Source organism: Schistocerca americana, chromosome 3, assembly GCF_021461395.2.
Source record: "Schistocerca americana isolate TAMUIC-IGC-003095 chromosome 3, iqSchAmer2.1, whole genome shotgun sequence".
Taxonomy (NCBI): domain Eukaryota; kingdom Metazoa; phylum Arthropoda; class Insecta; order Orthoptera; family Acrididae; genus Schistocerca; species Schistocerca americana.
The window spans coordinates 671,843,429-671,855,927 of record NC_060121.1 but is presented as its reverse complement, the minus strand read 5'-3'; positions in this window follow the sequence as shown (position 1 = coordinate 671,855,927).

The following is a 12,499-nucleotide window of genomic DNA, read 5'->3' as shown; positions in this document are numbered from 1 at the left end:
GCCGTGTCATTCTGACTTTTCGGCTTCTACACCGCCCAGTTCGACGGATCTTACACCAAGATCTTCTTTTCAGCGGCTACAAGATTCAACTGTTCATGCACTACAGGAGAAGGACTGTGGAAATATTTTAATTTTGCTAGCGGCTTCTGCAATGGATTAATGGAAACCTGACTCTTTTTTACAACTTACTCATAAAGGACGAAACAAGCCATCTGTCGGGCCATGTTAACATACAAAATTTCCGTTACCGTTGTAACCTCCCCACAAAAAAATTTTAATAAATGTATGAATATTATGGATAGCGATTCTAATTTTTTGTGTAACCTCAGAACAAAATTTGTTCCCATTTATAACCTCCCTACAGAAATTCATTCACATTTAACCTCCACACAAAATTTGTTTCCCATTTAATGTAAGCTCGAAACAGAGAAATTCCTAAACCTCGTAATAAAAAATAAATTCAGTAACCTGGTAGAATTTAGACGACAGCAGCGCTGCGCCATGGCCCTGTAAGATCATTCTGAATAAAAAAGGAAAAAATTCTTACCTCAATAAAAACGGAGAATATATCCGCTCTTGTATAAAATTTTTCCGGGACAGCTCTGTGCAGTGCTGGCCGATAGATTTGTCATTTTATGAAAGGAAGCAACTGATTTTTCTTTTGCAACAATAGGAATGATCATGGATTGAAGAAATTAGTAAATTCTTTAAATTGAAATGAATGTTTGTTAAAAATTACTTTATATCACGAAGATTATTATTAGGACATTTTTAAAAGATTTACATGGGACTTCACGTAACATTACTAGATATGCGCGAGGCTGCTTTTTACCTTATACAATAATACTCAGGCTCCGACATCGCTGCACCGCGACCGGCCCAGCCAACATGATACACCAGACAGGACTGACAAGCGCAGACAGGCGACTGCTCGCTAGCAACAACTTACTGCTACTGCTACACAGTTCGTACTGCAGTCAACACTGCTCTTTGGTCTCAGATTCTCTTAAACCTTACATATCGCAGGTAGCACATACCTCTTACACCTTTCTAACACAAATCCACAAGAAATCCATGAGAAACCGCTCTACAACCTGAAAGTTACTGTATGGTATTTTGTTTTGCAGTTATTGGTCCGTTCTTCGTTGAAGATGAGAGAAAAGGCTGTACTGTGACAGAGGAACGCTATGTTCACATGTTGGAGAAGTGATTAGCTTCTGCAATTGCTCATCTGCCTGTAAACAAACACATGTTCTTCCAAGAAGATGAGGCTACCAATCACACCGCTCGAAGTTCCGTGATAACTGGGAGGAACCTTTTCCCCAGTCATGTTTTCTATCTTCAGACACTGGGATATCGGATGCATGAACAGATTCCCCGCGTTTTCAACCTGTGATTCTTTTTTTTCCTGTGGGAATGCTTCAAATCACAAGTGTTCAATTCTCCAGCAGCACACAAAATTCAAGAGTCGAAAAATCGAATTCAGGAAAAAAAAATCCAACGAAATAATGTCGTGTCGCAGAACAGATGTTGGGAGCGATTTCAGCAGATGACATGCCGAGTGCATTTGGAACGATGGTGGGCATCTGAAACACGTTATGTTCGGAAAATGAAGACTGCTTGTAGTTTGTTCAGTTTGTAAACTAAAACCTTTTATGTTCATTGTGTGTTCTTGTTTATTTCAAGTAAATAAGTCTAACGATTTACTCATGAGATCACTTTCAAAATTGCCAGATTGGCTGCCACATCTTTTAGTATGTCCTCAGATTAGCCACAATTCGCCGCCATTTCGTGAAGCAGCTAAAATGACAAAAGGAAGCTATTGTGAACGGCGAGGAACCAAAGATATTCCTGATGTATTCTTTTAAAAGTATGTTTTCTTTATTTGCTTAGATGGCAGGACACCGCGAAGTTGTTGTAACCTGTACGTATTTTCTTTATAGCAGGTGCATCCGGCACCTCCATCACCGTGATGACCATCATAATGCAGTTCTGCACTACGACTAGTGGTGCTATATCCAACCTGCAGAGCCTAGAAGTGCACCCCACGTGTCTGCGGCAGATAACAGCTTCTGTCGAGTGGACGGTAGCCGCCATATTTCTATCACTTACGCCACACATTGTTTTCCAGGTACTTGAAGAGGCACAAGCATTAGAATTTTCTTAACGGCATGAAGAATATAGTCCTCCAACAAGATTCCGGATTACGTCAATAATGCAAACAAATATTCTGCATGTGTGTTAACATTGAATGTGTTCTAGAGCTAGCGTCTTTCACTATTAATTCAAAAGTGGTGGGTGCTGGATTCGACACTAGTCACTGTTTATATTTAGAATCAGCTATGACATTCGGTGTAGGAGCTATCCTCATTCAGTCAGCGGAGGGTGGAAGAACGGATAAAGGATTAGGTTACGCTCTTGCTCTACGGGTGATAAACTGCCACTAAAGGCAAAAGAATCAGCAGTGATTAAATTTACGGGGATGTAGAAGCCAGTGCAAACCACAGTACTAAAGCCACACAATCTGCATCCACACAAAATGTAGTTACAATTGAAAAAAGTGTCCTGATGATGATATCTTCACTACCAATAGATTCTAGATTACCATTCGTATATCTGGGAGAGGGCTGCAAAGGGGATAGTGACTGCGAGAAAAATAGTGAAAAACCAACGAAACGTTATGAATCTCATTGTCTGAAATTGCACTGTCTGAATTCTAAATGTGTTAGGGGAGCTGGAAGAACTGATAGGCGAAAAGCAAAGATTGAGTATTGATTACGAGGAACCAGTGAAAGTAAATGAAAAAAAAGAAGATATTTGTTCGGAAGAATGTAAGAAAATATCAAAAACCGCAGAATATTGTATGACGGGAAGGGACTCGCATTCATTATGAATAGAATGGTGTGAGTTACTGTGAACAGCTAGGCGAGTGGAATGGAAAGCAAATCAGTGTTAAGAACCGTATGTTATGTGTGCATCCCAACTTTGCAAGTAAATATGGCGCAAGAGAGGGAACTGAACGGGGAAGTCAGAAGAGGAGCTGCAAATTTATTCATCGTGAGTGACTGGTACGCTACAGTAGGGGATGGAATAGAGGATGGAACTATGGGACTATATGAGCTCGTTAATAGGAATGACTGGTGAGTAAGGCTGCTTTACCTCTGACAGAAATTTCAGCTAGCAACAGCAAATCCACAGCTCGAAAATCAGAAGAGGAGGTGGTATACTTGAGGAACGCTACGAGACACAGAGAGATATAAACTGAATTACATGGATTACAATGAGATAGGGATTTCGAAATCTCTTACTGCGGTTACGTCATACCACTAGCAGAAACAGACTGTGATCAAAATATGCTAATGACGTGCAAGGTCAAGTTTAAGATAATCTTTAGGAATAATGCTCGCGCCGGCCGAAGTGGCCGTGCGGTTAAAGGCGCTGCAGTCTGGAACCGCAAGACCGCTACGGTCGCAGGTTCGAATCCTGCCTCGGGCATGGATGTTTGTGATGTCCTTAGATTAGTTAGGTTTAACTAGTTCTAAGTTCTAGGGGACTAATGACCTCAGCAGTTGAGTCCCATAGTGCTCAGAGCCAATAATGCTCGCACAAGAAAGTGGAATGTTGAAGTACTGAGGAATGATGTGCGTTCGACGTTCTCTGGGTCTGAGGCTGCAGATACTGGAATGAATAGTAGTACGGTAGGAGCATACTTCAGTTGAGGAGCAATGGACATCTCTAACTGCGAATAAATTATGAGTAACATAATGTATAAGCTTACTTAAATTGACTGACGAAAGAAAGAAAGTAAAACTAAATTACCTCAAGAAAGAAAGTACTACAGGATTACAAGTCACTTAGAAAAGAAGTTAATGAGACGTTCAAGGAAGCTACGTTGAAATGGATGCAGGAAAAAAGTGAAGAAACCGAAATATATTGGTTGTCGGAAGGACAGATGCAGCATATCTAAAATCGAAAATTGTCCAACGCTGAACGCATACGAGAGAACGAATAGGGAGAAAACATTGAATGCCTCTCCGAGGAGGAGGATCGTCAAAACAAAGTGGAAAAAAAAAGAAAAATGGATGTCGATTTGAAGACCGGAGAGAACATGGTACTCACGTCAGATTTTGACAGAGCTGTCAAGAACTTGCGATGAGCCTCGTCAAAAGGTATAACTGTTATTTTCTCATTATTTTTAAAAGCACCAGAGGATGTGGCCTTCAATCAATTAATGTGGAGAATCTAGAATTTGTGAAACTGGTGACATATCATCGGTTTTTCGGAAGGCCATCATTCATACCGTCCCTAAGATGGTAAGTGTACCTGAATGCGAAAATTATCGAACAATAAAGTTGACAGCTCACGAATCCAATTAAGTAGCACAAAATTACCATGTTTGACCCACCTCGAAGAGAAAAATGAACTTCAGGTGTCATTGTTGTTTATTTTGTCACGGCCGGTTCTGAGTGTCTGTTACTTTAATCGTCGTCGTCCCCTATTGCGTATTTATTTTCTCAGGGACATAGTCCTGTTTTTCCCTTTATTATTTTGCTTATTTCGTCTTGTCACTCATCTACAGCAGACTTGTTTCTGGCAACCTTCTTTATTAAGTCGTACATGGCTCGTTTTCTTCTTTCTCCTCATTAGATGCTTATGTCGTTGAATGCATGAATGGTGTTTATTTTTCATGTATGTATTCTGTACAAAGGACTGCCGGGTAGTTCTCCGATCTTACATACTGATCTAAGAGATCATTTTTAGAGTTCAAATCGCTGTAGTTGTTATCTACATCCATAACGTACCTTCAGCCACTAATTTAGTTATTGTCGTTGATGATGAAATTTATTTCCTTCCGTGCGCTGTCTGATGGTTATATCGTTTCTCCTGGAATGACGTTTGTCATGCCTAACAATATGATCTCATTCTCGTTATTAGGTATCATATTTGTATTTTTTCCTCTGCCATTTGGGTTGGTCGGTTCTGTACCCTCTTCTTTCTCGTCTAGTATATCTCAACGTATTCATCGCGCATGCCTAGAGTTCAGAGTACGTGCTGGTGTTAATTTCAGCCTCTATTTCTTTCATGATACCTAACTTAATTCTGATGGATTTCTGACTTTCCAGCCGTTATACCAGCCTGTGTGTGTTCGCGAGTATGGTTGGTTAGAGCAGAATCTTCACTGTCAATACATTGGGTGTAACGAGTATAAGTATAGATATTCCTAATGATGACCGAGGACGGAGTACTGAACAAGGCTAGATCAGTATTTACGACGTAAATTTTGCGTCGTTCGCAGACTAATAATTATAGTCATTACAAGTCGTATATTCTTAGTTTGGTTAGAACCTCCGAGCACATCTGGCAAGCGCAAACCATTCATGCTTACTTTCCACTGAGCAGCAGGTCAGATGTTGAAAATGGACGTGTAGACGGAAAACAGTTAATCTGCACTGACGGGTGTATTGTACTTAGTGGTGCAGTACGACCGTACAGGAAATATTAGGTTGTTAAGTTAGTGACCTGCTTTTCAGGAGACTATTCGATGCAGAGAAAGACAAAACACAGCCAACACACTGATGTGTGTTCAAAGTAAGGTATCACATATAAAAAATGTCAGCACTTATACCCGTTACACATTGTATAACTGGCGGGTTGGTCGCTCATCAACAGACTATAAGATATTGTCTGTTAAGGCTCGATTAATTGTTGCCGATGATAGTCCAATATGTAGGCAAGTAAAACCACAAACCCGGTTCTGCGAAAGGTACCTAGACAAAGTACAGCAGATGACACCATATAAATAAATTAAAAGTGGTATATCTGCTGCCGAGCGGTTCTAGGCGCTTCAGTCTGGAACCGCGTGACCGCTACGGTCGCAGGTTCGAATCCTGCCTCGGGCATGGATGTGTGTGATGTCCTTAGGTTAGTTAGGTTTAAGTAGTTCTAAATTCTAGGGGACTGATGACCTCAGATGTTAAGTCCCATAGTGCTTAGAGCCATTTGACCATTTGAAATGGTCAAGAGCCCAGGAAAGGGGCTGCAGGGGATGTCGTGCTATTAGCAACGGCATTCGCTTCGGTTGTATGCTGCTATAGCCCATTAACGCCAGATTTCGCCACACTGTCGTAACGGATACGTTCGTCGTAGGTCCCACATTGATTTCTGCTGTATTTCATGCAGTGTTGCTTGTCTGGTAGCACTGACAACTATACGCAAACGCCGCTTCTCTCGTTCGTTAAATGAAACTTTTGTCACCTTCGTGAAATGTTAGCATTGGAGTCATTATTTGGAGGAGGGTAGAACTTTGGGGTTGCAGTACAGGGTGAATCGAAAAGGACTTTATTCTCTTCATAAAGACAGAACCATCCTTATCTCATATATCTACGCAGATTTGAACTGTGACAAGGTGACATGGTTCTGTATTGAGTCGTAGGTACACTTGTAATTAGACGTTAGACCATAGCGAACACGTCGTCAGTGATTTATCCGAATAAATTTTCACTGTGCGCTTGGAAATTAAAAGTAGTGTACAAAGGGAAGAAACTGGAAGATTTAGATTTCGCGTCCCACAAGCTCGGATGGGGGAAGTGTGAAGACTGAAATCGGCTGCGACCTTTCAAAGGAATCAACGCAACGTTTGCCTCAAACGATTTAGAAAACTCACGGAAATGTGAACTCGACGACCGTAAGAGGGACTTTTTACCGGCATCCTCCTTAATGCGAGTCCGATCTGTTACCACACACACACACACACACACACACACACACACACACACACGATAATACACATACTTACCTTAAATTTTAATCACAGTGAAGTAATGTAGATCGTTGTGAAATATCAGTAGTTGTAGATACAAATTATTTATGAAGTGTGTGTCACAGAACCATACAATGCTCTAACTGCTGATCTTACAGTGAAATTCAACGCATTTGTGCATCTAGACTGCACGTTACAAAAGTAAATTACTGAATGAATGAAAATACATTAAACACTATTTAATTTTTTATTTCCTAGTATTCATGTATAATTATGTGGATTAAACTCGTTTTGTTCCCGACCATTTGTTAAGTGTTGCAGCCTTCACATATAGTGAATTGGTTTCTTGAAGTAGCTTGCGTAATCGAACACCGCATAAAAAGTATTTGATGTATAATGTGAATACTGAAATATTATAATAAATTCTTTGAAAATTATTATATGCACGTTTGAAGTTTTTAAGTTGAGTACTTTCTGTTACAGGCGGGATCAGTGGATCGCCGGCTGCCATTCACCATCCTCTCCGCACTGAACCTTCTGGCAGCTTTTGCTGCATCTTTCCTACCAGAATCTGCTTTACAGAGATTGCCTGAATCTTTGGAGGATGCCGCGTTGTATGGCAAAGGCCGCCGGTATTGGAGCTGGAAACCTAAACCCCATCCATCATACGCACCACGTTGACTCAGTTCCAGAAGTGCCTCGCAGGTGAAAGAACCGCGTATTCATAACGCTCCTGGAATACAGTCCTGGTACTGAACGCTACAACAAAAATACGTATTTGTAGCATGGCAGACGGAACAGTAAATGTATTAAACTATGAAAGGGAAAAGAAATGTAAGAAACTGACGATTAAGCCAATAATTCAGCTCCTGCGAAAATGCCTTAAGAATTTTCCTTAGGAACTGATAATGCAGGATGTGGGAAGACGACAGCTCGTTCTATCTCATCCTCTCACAGAGATTACCTTTCCTTTCTCGTATTTTCCATTTCATTAACTTCAACCTAAAATTTTCTGTCACAGCAAGTTAAAAGGTATTAACTGATTTGGCATAATATTCTTCCTAGAAAGTAAGTTCCCTGTCAGCTGTGTTATATATTTCGAAGTTCACCTTTCATTACAGTTTTATTTTATTCACTATTACCACCATCGCCAAATTACCTACTTATCATGTGACATACATATAACCCATGTCCTTCGATTATTATTTATCATTAATTGCTTTGCTACCCACACACTACCTAACACGTGCATGTAGACTTGAACGTGATAACGCAGCAACAATGTTGACGTGATTCTAGCGTCTTTCCCCCTGTTCCCAACATAACCATTTTACTTTCATATCTGTAGTCTTAAGGGTCCTCTCAGTGGGTGGCAGAGAGTGAACCGTGTACCACATCATCTTCCTGTCACTCCTGTTCCGTTTGTAAAGTGCGGCATGGGGAGGAGTAGTGTCGGTGGTCCTCTGGATGGGCTCTGCCTTCACTGTTCTGCTCGTATCTGCAGATATACGTCGGAACAAGTAATATTTGACTGCTCAGATTGGATGGTATACAGTAGCAATTTTAGTTTTTAACATATACATGATGTAAATAGTCTCTGTCGTAACATCTGCCAGTAGAATTGGACGAGTTTGTGCGCCCCGTTCGCACACTTACTGAACGAAGGAGCGAAGAAACGCGCTGCTCCGTCTTTTCTATTAATTCCAGCTCGTAAGACTGCCTGACTGACGGGCCATGCAAAAGAAAAGGTCGCACAAGCGTTCCATAAGCAAGGAAGGAGGATTACCGTTTTACGGCCAGAGATGGAGGAGGAGGACGGACCGGGCAATTATGCATCAGTTGACGAAATCCTGTCAAGATGGAGCAACAAGAAATTTCTCAGCAGACTGCTCAAGCTTCCTCTCCTCTAGTCACTTTGCAATATGTAATACTAACTAATCATTGAGGATTGTCAATCCACTTACTCCAGTCACAGATTCGAGCCCCTTGATGCGCTTCGCACTTAGCTTTCGCTGCTTTCCCCAGCAGCATGCTACTGACCTCACTACAGCTGTCTGGAGGTTAGTTCCCGTACTTACCATTCACAGCATAACTTGTTGTTGGTATTAACTTATTTCATTTATGATTAGGTTTTTATATATTGCTTATTATGCTGCGTATGTGCACTTTCATTTTTGTTTATGATTTATGACAACTAGAGCTGTGTACGGTTTTGTTTCATTATTTTATCGTACTTTTTACCCCCACCCTGAGATGAGCTTCCAGATATGTACGTCATTAGCTCATTATCTCCAGCCCTGGCACGATATCTGCACTTGTTGTTAGGCTTCTGTACACCATTCTTGACCAGGCGCTGGAAACAGCATGTAACCATTTAAGATATCTTATTGTATTAATGGATTCATTATTGTCTAACTTATTGCTCCTTCACTTTTTAGGACTACAGAAGTACGCTCCAAGAATCGTATTGTTGACACTAGAAAATAATGCGATAGTCATAAGTATGTACCACTTTCTATGTTTAATATTTTTAAACTTTTCGACCTTAATATTCTTATTTTACTTGTGCATATTTGTGGTATACTTTTCTGTACGGCCTGAAACCGGTTTAGAAATAAAATTTGTATTATGCAACTGGTTGCTGATTATTTCGATACGCCTTAAACTACATACATGTAATAATTGTCTAAATATTTTGCATGAAGTCGTTCAACAGCGGTACACCATACATCTAATATTCGCTCTTTGTCGCTTGAATAGTAAGAGTACGTATCCAAAAGTTACTACCGTTCTGAAAACGACTCACTGTTAATATTTTGACTGCGGGTGAGAATATATCTTGGTGACACAGTCAGTGCGACTGCTGCCTCTGGTTCGCCACAGCTGCACTCTGCTGGTTGGTCTGTTGATGGCCGCCCCCGGACTGCTGCAGGTGACCGCTGGTGATGTGTCGTACTCGCATATGTTACCATGCCGACATCGTGCGTGGACAACTAAACTGCACCTGGACAAATCCGAACTGCTGTGGATGGCAGAAACTGCCTTTCCTCAACGCTCTGGCCCGAAAGGCTTCATATCTGCAGATCCATTTCTCTTTTATTGATATCCTGTGCACCTCACTCACGAAGATGCAATGGCCCGGAAAGTTTTTGTTTTGCAGAAGCCATACGTTTTGTATTATGGACCAAGCGTGGTGTGGTACTCCTCTGTATAGTATTCACTGAAGCATGCACTTTTATCTCCGGTGATTCTTCGTCAAAGCAGTCAGTATCTCTCCACTAACGGTCCTTTATAGGGATGACAGCTGTATAAGAGGGTTGGAACTTTAATAGTGGTAAATATTTCATTACAGCTCGTACAAAATAAATACGTCTTTCAAAGTGTTACTGACCTTCAAAGTAGTCACCAGAATTGCGTATAACCCGTTGCCAGCGATGTGGAAGTCGTAGGTTACTCTTAGCAGTGCCAGTTGTGTTGACAGTCAGAAGGGCGGGGTCTGTTGCCCGACGAATTTGTAGCAGTTCTGAAGCGAATGCGAAGTTTAGAAATCGAGTTGAACTTACGAGGGCTTGAGTCAGGGGAGTGCAGCAGGTGGTATAGCATTTAGCAGCCCCATCAGTCAAACAAATCAGTAACAGCTGCACTGTACGTGCTTGAGCAATGTCCTGCAAAGTGATGGTCAGGTCCTGCAGAAAGTGTCATCACTTCTGTCTCTATGCTGTTAATTTACGGAACACAACCTACGAGCAGCTTAGAAACAGAAGTGATGTTACTCTCAACAGGACCTGGCCATCATTTTGCAGGACAATGCTCAAGTACGTACAGTGCTGGCTGTTACTGATTTGTTTGACTGTTGGAGCTGCTAAATACTATACCACCTACTGCAGCTCCCTGACTTAAGCCCTCGTGAGTTCAACTCGATTTCTAAACTGAAGGAAACACTTCACTGCATTCGCTTCAGAACTGCTACAAATTCTCGCCGCTCGAACTGTCAACAAAACTGGCACTGCTAAGAGTATCCCACGACTTCCACATTGCTGGCAACAGGTTATACATAATGCTGGTGACTACTTTGAAGGTCAGTAAAATTTTGAAACACGTATCTATTTTGTACGAGCTGTAAATAAATAGTTGCCACTATTAAAGTTCCCACCCTAGTAGATAATATTGTGCGACATCTTCTGTTATTTGGTTTCACCTTCTTCCTAATAACACATAAAAAGGCTCTCTTCAAGCAGTAGTGTGACGTCGCTAAATATCGTACGTTCACTGAAAGGTATGAATTTTCTGTAATATTCCTATGCCCGTGTTAACTGCTAATCGGTTAAACAATTCGTCACATATCAAACAGGGCTGTTAATCTGCATTCAAAATAATGAATTGCGTCAGGAAGGTAATCAGAGACGCCGTAGAAGCGGTAGAATTCTGAGCTTTTCCTTAAAAACAATAACGCGTCACCTCAACATTCGATAATGCACAAATTTTCTTCTAGAATTTGCAAGTTTCACTGTAGAATGTAATATTTGATATTCATCTCAGTGCTTGCTAGTTAATTGGCTTCAGAGCACCTTTGAGCATTAAATCAGTCATTAGTAGCCATCCAAAGACGCTACGTGTCATTGCAGAGTTAGTGTACTATTAACGTTCGGAAAGTGTACAACTTGTTTCATGTTCTAATTTGAATAATTAACTGAATTATTGTTTTCACACTGGATCCCGGCTATTACTTTTAAATAAATTGCCACTATGTAAAATGTCAGTATTGAGACTAAAGCTTGCATTTGTTTGAAGTAAAGTCATTAGTCTCATTCCAAAGATCAGTACACTCAACAATATTATTTGATCGTCTGAATGAGGGAACAATTTTAACTGCCTTAGGCTGCCAGTCTTCTTCCTTACATGCATGGTGCCTTAAAGGAGTAAAACGGACAGCCGTAAGTTCATAAATAAACAAAAACCTTTTAAGATCACTCGCTAATAGTCTTGTATCATATTAGTGTTCAGTAAACTGAACAAACATTCCTTTAGCCGGCCGCGGTGGCCGTGCGGTTCTGAGCGCTGCATCCGGAGCCGCTGGACTGCTACGGTCGCAGGTTCGAATCCTGCCTCGGGCATGAATGTGTGTGATGTCCTTAGGTTAGTTAGGTTTAAGTAGTTCTAAGTTCTAGGGGACTGATGACCTAAGATGTTAAGTCTCATAGTGCTCAGAGCCATTTGAACCGAACATTCATTTCCTTGCCGTTGTAGAGGTACTGTGCTAATCATAAGATGAGCTTGGCGCATATGAGCGGAGAAACATTTTTTTAAAATCATAAGTTGATAGGTGTTACATACACCATTATATGCGAAAGACATTTTCAAGACTGATATACCAAAAGATTGATCCAGCAACTATTATGATTTGAGACACAAAGGAATTACAGACTTTGGTTGCGACCGGACATTGATTGAAAACACTGATGAAAGTTGAAAACTTTTGCCGGACCGAAATTCGAACCCAGGTCTCGTGGGTACTGGCAGATGCTCATAGATCTATGTCGGAAAGAACAGCCGCCACATATACAGGGTGGTCTACTGATAGTAACCGGGCCAAATATCTCATGAAATAAGATGAAACGAAAAAACTACAAAGAACGAAACTTGTCTAGCTTGAAGGGGGACACCAGATGGCGCTATGGTTGGCCCTCTAGATTGCGCTGCCATAGGTCAAACGGATATCAACTGCGTTTTTCAAAAATA